The sequence below is a fragment of a genome, unplaced genomic scaffold (assembly GCF_019419815.1).
Source record: "Pyrus x bretschneideri cultivar Hongxiangsu unplaced genomic scaffold, Pyrus_bretschneideri_v1 Contig111, whole genome shotgun sequence".
In the NCBI taxonomy this organism is placed as follows: domain Eukaryota; kingdom Viridiplantae; phylum Streptophyta; class Magnoliopsida; order Rosales; family Rosaceae; genus Pyrus; species Pyrus x bretschneideri.
This window is the reverse complement of record NW_025999404.1, coordinates 184910-193690: the sequence shown is the minus strand read 5'-3', so window position 1 is coordinate 193690 and position 8781 is coordinate 184910. Positions and strand designations below refer to the sequence as shown.

Genomic DNA, 8781 nt, shown 5'->3' with positions numbered 1-8781 from the left:
AACCAACAACTAACCAATGGAGGAATGCCATCTGGCATCCTAACACTGAAAGTCTACAGAACCTGTCCTTGAGCATTAGAATTCATATATATTTGGATTTTCGATAAGCAAAACTACCATGGAAGCATCTCCTTCTCCCATAATCCTTCATAGATATTCACATTAATAGGGCCATGGGATTGGTGGCTTAGCAAAGTCCCACTTTAAAGGCTGCACAATATGGGATTTGTGACTACCTCCCACGACCCCAAATTCCACCTCCGAGTAAGTCATTTAATGCCTTGGTCCACATCAACTTGTACCCGGGTAGTTTACTTAACTGAGTTCCAAAAGATTTCGTCTTCACTCCTCACAAAACAGTCTACTAAATCATACCAAATTGGACTTGTAAGGAAATAATCACAATAAACATTTGAAGTTCTACTAATATCAAAAGGAGTTCAAGCACTAGCCACTAGTGTGTATAAATATAGTTCAGGCACATAAGCGATCAAGTTAAATTTCTGAAACATTCTACAATTTAATTAAAATCTCAACTCAAGTTATACTAAAGTATTGTAAAGGACCAGAAATCTTACACGTATGGCCCTAAGCAGCAAATCCTACAAGAATACATTTAAGAGCGTATTATTCTCCCACAAACTTGCTTGAAAATTCCACATTTACTCCTTTTAAATTGACCTTCTAAAAACTCATCCGTAACATGTTGAATTTCCTCCCCACCCCAAAAAACAGAACCTAGTTCCATGCACATGACTGAGAGCAGTTAAAAATCAACGAGACTCCCAATCCTTCAATTTCTTGCTTCCCTTGGGTTTTGCAATTGGCACATTCATTCCTGCCATTTTAGCATTATACTTTGCCCGAAGAGGATCATTGTATGTCCACCTGAAATACAGAAAACAGAAAAATAAAGGTGCTTGTAAAGGAAACAATTTAGAGACTTTTTTTATACAATAAAATAAAAGAATGCTACTAGTAACATGTAGAACCCATCTAAAGTAACATGAAAATGGAAACATGGTCATAACAAATAGAAAACAGGAACTTCTTCAAAGCTAAGCCACAAATGGTTCGGGACAAAAGTATCCCTATGACCAAAACAGTACCAACATAGTTTATAACTCACGGTGTATAAAACTTAACTTAAATATCCTAAATAATTGACTTTAACATATTCTAATCTATTTTAGTTTGTAGTCATTCCATTTACACATTAAGGATTCTTGCTCACTCAACACAACTACGGAGTCTCGAAGTTGTCACGAGATACAAATATAATGATGTAGGACACAAGAGGAAGGGAGAGGAAGTAAATAGAGATCTGGACAATGGAATCACTACTAAATGTTTGTAGGATCATTCCAAGAGAGAGATTAGAAAAAGTTTCTGTACTATAGTACCCCTCAACACGTCAATTAAGGTGTCTTGGACTCGCCTGAAGTTCATTCAAGCTTCACATGTTAGCAGGAAATCACATAAAACTTATATTTATTTCAATCTTCACCAATATTCAAAAATACAAAGTAGGCACACCTATCTTACGTCGAATCTTTATGATAATGAACCCTAAATGGAAAAGACTTGGAGTACTTGGATCTAACGAAGACGTAGCGCATAACCGAGCGCAACGGTGTTTTAGGATTTATATAGCTGACCCCACCTAGTGGGATGGATTTAACAAAGACGTGGCACACAATCGAGCGCAACGGTGTTCTAGGATTCATATAGCCGACCCCACCTAGTGGGAAAAGGCTTTGTTGTTGTTGTTGTTGTTGTTGTTATGATAGTGAATTGATGAGTGCATATTTTGTTACTTAGTATACTTTGAAAGTTACATTTTCTTGTGTTATGTTGGTTCTAAATGAATGAAATTACATGGTTTTAAGAAAAATATGCATTCAATCCTTTTAAAGTTCAATTCAAGTAGCTGGAGTTTGGTTTTGTTCAGCAAGTGGATTGAGTTGAAGTTTGTTTGTCATTTTTTTGTTTAAGTTGAAATTGGTCTTAAGTGATATTCACAAGTTGGGTAGTTTTTAATTACATTGTTGGCTTATCCAAATCTTATGTTAGTCTTCCCTTTAGAAATTAGACAACAGCTTATTTGGTTGAAGATCATATTGTTTTACAAGTCTAAAAGGAGCATTGACTAGTCAACTAGACCATTCACTTGCACGTGGCTTCTCACCAATTATGTGGGAAAGAGTTTTTATTGTTATCTGTTCCAAAAGAAAGGGAAGGTTGCATTCACCTCTTGGCATTCTACAAGGGTAGCCGACAAATCCATTTCAAGAAAAAGAAAAGAAAATGATAGTGTTCAATTCCATAAACCACCAGAGTGAGATAGTACTTCCTCCACCAAATTTTCAGTCAGTGGATCTTTGCGAGAAGATGAGGTCAGGAGCATTGGGTTGATTATCTTAACTTTCGAAGATTGGGCAATCTTCGAAAAGTGGCAAAGACAACCTAGAAGGTGAAATTCAAGTTGCACAGTTGGGGGAGAACGGAAAATGAAAGTAGAGGAATGTTATTCCCATATTTTCTTGCTCCTAATTTGTTTGGGGAGAGAAACGAGGATGGGAAGCCATCTTGGATTTTGCAATGGTATATGATCTCTTCTTAGCCAACACCTTCTTTAAGAAGAGAGAAGAACATGTGATCACCTACAAGACTAGGTCGTCAAAAACACAAATAGATTTTCTTCTAATGAGGAAAGGGGATCGTATAACTTGTAAGGATTGCAAAGTTATACCAGGACAGAGCTTGGCTAATCAACATTGCTTGTTGGTGATGGATGTACATATCAAAAGAGAGAGAAAAAAAAACAAGACTTGGAAGTGCCCAAGAACTAGATGGTGGAATCTAAAAGGAGAAAAACAAGCCATTTTCAAAGAGAAAGTAATCACCCAATGAGTGTGGGATAGAGAGGGGAAGCTAGCCAAAGGTGGGATTCCATGGCTAGTTGTATCCGAAAAGTAGCAAAGGAGGTATTAGGAGAGTCCAAAGGCTTGCTCCACACCAAAAAGAATCTTGGTGGTGGAATGAGGAGGTACAAACAAAGGTGAAGGCTAAGAAGGAATGTTGTAAAGCCTTATACAAGGATATGACCGATGAAAATGGTGAAAGGTATAGAATAGCGAAGCAGGAGGCGAAGAAAGTTGTAAGAGAAGCTAAGCTAGCGGCTTATGACGATATGTATAAGTGACTAGATACCAAAGAAGGAGAGTTGGATATCTATAAACTAGCTAGAGTAAGGGAAAAGAAGACAAGGGACCTAAACCAAGTGAGGTGCATCAAGGATGAGGATGGAAAGGTTCTTGCTAAAAAGAACGCGGTCAAAGACAGATGGAGAGATTATTTTCATAATCTTTTCAATGAAGGACATGAAATGAGTACTTCTTTGGGGGAGTTGAGTAACTCAGAAGAGTGTAGAAACTACTCCTTTTACCATTGAATCAGGAAGGAAGAAGTGGTTGTAACTTTGAAAAAGATGAAGCATAGAAAAGCAGTGGGCCCAGATGATATACTGATCGAAGTGTGGAAAGTCTTGGGAAAGACGGGTATAGCATGGCTCGCAGACCTTTTCAATAGGATTTTGAAAACGAAGAAGATGCCAAATGAGTGGCGAAGAGCACTTTGGTGCCTATCTACAAGAATAAGGGCGACGTACAAAATTGCATGAACTATAGGGGTATTAAGCTAATGAGTCATACAATGAAGCTCTGGGAGAGAGTCATTGAGCATAGATTGAGGCAAGAGACACGGGTTTCGGACAACCAATTCGGGTTCATGCTAGGGTGCTCAACCATGGAGGCAATCTATCTCTTACGAAGATTGATGGAAAGATATAGAAATAGGAAAAAGGATTTACACATGGTCTTTATAGATTTGGAAAAAGCGTATGATAGGGTCCCAAGAGACATTCTTTGGAGGATGTTAGAGAAGAAAGGAGTACAAGTAGCATATATCCAAGCTATAAAGGATATGTATGATGGAGCAAAAACTGTTGTAAGAACTCATGAAGGACAGACCGAAAGCTTCCCCATAATTGTAGGGTTACATCCAGGCTTATCCTTAAGTCCTTACCTTTTTGCATTGGTAATGGATGAGTTAAGGGACATATTCAAGATGATATTCCTTGTTGTATGCTTTTCGCAAATAGTATAGTGTTGATAGATGAAACTCAGGAAGGGGTAAATGTGCAGCTTAACCTTTGGAGAGAAGTGTTTGAATCTAAACGTCTTCACCTAAGCCGATCAAAGACAGAATATATGGAGTGCAAGTTCAGTGCAAATGGAGGCCAAAATGAGTTAGGGGTGAGGATCGGAGATCAAGTAGTAACAAAGAGCGACCGCTTTCACTACCTAAGATCTATCTTGCAAAAGAATGGAGAATTAGATGGAGACCTCAACCATAGAATACAAGCTGGATGAATGAAATGGAAGAGTGCATTCGGCGTGTTGTGTGACCGCCGTATGCCACTGAAGCTCAAGGGAAATTTTTATAGGATGGCAATAAGGCCGACGATGCTGTATGGAATGGAATGTTGGGCGGTGAAGCATCAACACGTACATAAAATGGGTATAGCGGAGATGAGGATGCTTCGTTAGATGTGCGGGCACACGAGAAAGGATAAGATTAGGAATGAGGATATTCAAGGTAAAGTAGGAGTAGTCGAAATTGAAGGAAAAATGAGAGAAAATCGGTTATGGTGGTTTGGACATGTGCAAAAAAGGCCTACTAACACTCCGGTTAGAAGATGCGACTACAGGATAGAGGTCCAAAGCCGAAGGGGTAGAGGAAGATCTAGGAAAACTTTGGAAGAGACTCTAAGAAAAGAGTTAAGAGTACTTGGATCTAATGGAGGACATGACACAAAACCGAGCGCAATGGCGTTCTAGAATTTATATAACCGACCCCACTTAGTGGGAAAAGACTTTGTTGTTGTTGTTGTTGATGTGTTCTCTTCTATTATGGGTTTTGGAGTGAAGGCATCAAAGAGAGAGACTTGGTTGGTGCATAAATGAGTTTATTGATGGCAAAGAAACGGTTATCTGAACTAAAGGGGTAATCAGCAGCAAGGAGACGAAAGGCACAAGGGAAGGCGTTAAACGGAGAAACTAATCAATGGGTGCTTTAATGTACCTAAGAGTGGCTAGCACATAATTGAAGACTTTTATCGTTTCCTCACTTTTACTGTCAGCAATCAATTGGGGTTAAGCTTTTGTTGGTTATGAAAATGTAAAAGGAGAAAAGAAGGAAAGGAATGACGGAGCAAGTAGCAGAGACATACGGAAGACAGAAGCAGCAAAGAACAAGGATTTTTCAATGTTTTTTCTAAACTCAATTTTCTTCTCAGTTTTATTATGAATACAGTGGAAATTTCATCCATGTTTCAGAACTAATTTTCCTTAGCTAGGTCTACGATGTAGACATGACTTTGAATGCTTAAATTCTGAAGTGAATTATTTTCAAGTTTTCCATTATCATTGAGTATCGTTTGCTGTGTATGCTTGGTTTTAGTCTTGTGATTAGCTACCATCTTGACTCTTACTTAGTAAATTTGATGCAAGTTGTGCAGATGCCATGTTTTCAACTTAAGTGATAGCTTCTTGCAAATAGATACCGTAAATTACCTATTAGTAGATGCCATGGATGGTTACATAGTGGAATATACGTATAGTCTAGATGCCATAGATATTACATGATTTAGGGAAATTTGACTATCAATGAGGTTGAGTACTTGTTAATAATTCACTGCAGAAAATAAGTTGGATTAGTTATGGTGAGTCGGACACTTTAGTGTTTTACTCAACTAAATTATAATTTGTTTTCTTGGCTACCACTTTTTGCGATATATTCAAACTTTCTTACTTTTGATATTTGTTTTCACTATTAGTATCAACTCTCAAAACCATCATTATTCATCAATCTTTGTTAAATTTTACTACGTTGCAAATGGATTTAAGTCAGTTGTTTAGAATTAGATTAATTTCTGTGGGACGATATTAAGTGCTTGCTTTCTAACTATCAAACTACTCGAACACTTGCGAGCATAAAATTTGGAACTAAGTTGGACTAATTTCGGTTAGTTTATATTTCTCAACATGAACAAATGGAAGACCAAAATTAATATGCTCCAAATACTACTGGAGCTAATATTCTTTCTGATTCCCTGATGCATCGCATACATATCCAAGGAATATTACCTATTAGTTGATGACTATATCAAACCAGCTAAGCCAATCTACAAGACAAACATTAAGTGCCCGATGAATACATTCATATTTTACTATTCTATTCTACATGGCATGATATCTTAAAGTTTACTGACAATTCAGCGAGATCAGTCCTTCAATCTTTAATTCACTTAAAATAAGTAGGAGAGATGATGCAAATTTAAAACGTTCCTTAAGAAAACAAACAACATAATAATGCTTCTGGTGTTCCCATTAGAAAGCAAGTAATACAATAGTGCTTGTGTCATGTCAACTGAATTTAGCGCATATAAGAAAATGGTTAAAAAACATGGATAATTCAGGAAGGAAATTAAACTTACGGATTGTTCCAATCAGTGGTATCCTCATTGACAAGATGAGTCCACTTCGTCCTTCCACTACGACCAAAATGTTTGACCTGCATGACCTTGGGTAATATTGTTTTGTCCATCTTATCTTCTCCAGTTAGGGCAGAGACATCACGTGTGTAAATTCCATCAGTTCCAGCCGTTGCTGCATAGTCATCAGCATTTGACTGGAAGAAAGCACCCTTGTGGTAATATTTCTGCATAAACCTCCACTTCTGCTTTGGTCGTGGTGCAGGTCTTGGATTCTTTCTCTCCCACTCCCTCCTCTCTTCTCATGTCATGTTTCTGACCCTTTCAATCTCTTCTTTTTCCTTCAACATTGCTTCCTGATCTTCCCTATCCCTTTTGATTCGGGCAATCTCTTGGGCCTTCCAAGCTTCATACTTTTCTACCTCGTTTACTTCATCATCGGTATCAATATCTTCAATATTTGCTTCTAGTTCCATACCCTTCTGAATCTCTTCATCCTTTCGAATCTCCTTAACCACAATTTGCTTTGTCTCTCTCTTCCGTTCCTCCAATTTCTTCTTCCTAGATTCCTCAAGGGCCCATTCTTCAGCCTCAAGTCGCTCACGCTCAGCAATAGTATCTTTCTCCGACTTGGGAACAAAGACAGGCTTTAGCATCACCATACTAGTAAGCTCTTCGTCCGAGTCAGTATCATACTCAGATTCCTCTTCCTCCTCTTCCTGTACATCTTCCTCATCTTCTGAGGGAAGAAGCTCTTCTTCTTGCTCCCTCTGATGCAACCTCTCCCTAATCTTCCTTCTTCTTTCTTCCAGGGCATCTGCGTCCTCTTCCTCTGTTTCCAACCCTTCTTGCCTCTTGGCTTCCTCTTCAATTGTTGAAACAATCTCAGCTTGCCGGATACACCTATGATCAGCTCTAACATCCTCACGATTATCTATCCTGCTCTCAGCCAAATGACGCAGTCTAGGATCATCTTTCCTAATGATGTCAGAATTGTGAGTGGGAAAAACAACCGCCTTGGATATCCTAAACTCCCCATCTTCGTCGGCATCATCTGTCCACTCAGGAGCTTTTCCAGGCCAATACCTTTTAACCTTAGTTTGCCCAATTTTACCTCTGAGCTTATCCCTCACTGCAATCACAGTATCACTTACACCTGCTGTTACCGACATTTTTGCACTTTACACACAACCTGGCATAAAAGACTCAAAGTACCAGCAGAAAAACTCTATAGTCTTCCCTCTTTCAACTTCTACCAAGCAATGTACAGTCCAACTTTCTTAATCTCGTTTACAAATTGCTGAGAAAGAAAGTACCAGCAAAAAAACTCTATAGTCTTCCCTCTTTCAACTCCTACCAAGCAATGTACAATCCAACTTTCTTAATCTCGTTTACAAACTGCTAAGAAAGGACATGACAAAATTTTAGCCTAAAAGGGTGAAAAACCTACGAATAATTCAGAAATTATCAACATCTAAGCAAAATTCAGATGGGACTACAGTAAAACAACACTACCCAAATACATAGATGCACAATATACGAGTTCCAAGAATAAAAAAGGGAAATTAAAATATAAAAACCTGAATTCAAACAGAAAGCAATGCTTACGGTTGAGATAAGCGACTTAAACTAGGGAAAAAAAAAACCTAGTTCGAGGATAGTATAAAATTAAAACCCTGATCCATAGATTCTGAGAAATACAAAACCCTAATAAAACTGATGCGACCAAACATAATTATGATGAAAAAATGAGAGAAATTAAGAAGAAAACCAAGCAAACCCGATTACAGGAAACAAAGAAGAGATACATGATGGGAGAACAATTGGGGAAGACGCCGCACGCAGGAGGAGGAGGAGGAGGTGTGATAAGACCCTTAATCGACTTCCCTAATCAACCTACAAGCTGTAATGCAATGCTGATGGAGCAGACTAAGTAGAAGACGGAGCAAGGCTCCAATATATTTTTTTTATTTGTATTTGATTTCTTTCTGTAAAATATGTCTAATATGGTGACAGTGATCATATTGGATGGTTTGATATTGTTGTGCTTTAAAAAAAAATCGTTTCTACTGTGCTGCGAGAATAAAAAGTTATGAAATAAAGCAGTAGAGTGTTTGGTAATGACACACCTTGACTCGGAATGTCCACTAGGACTCCGAATCGAGTTGTGTTGGTTGACACCTAGAAGGTGACGAAACCATAAAGTGTAGTGATGTGGAAAATGA

The 8781-nt window shown here is 38.2% G+C and overlaps 1 pseudogene; it reads right to left on the bottom strand.

The window, feature by feature from the left end:
• Positions 1 to 436: 436 nt before the first annotated feature.
• LOC125473974 lies at positions 437 to 8448 on the bottom strand (annotated as a pseudogene).
• Positions 8449 to 8781: the final 333 nt, after the last annotated feature.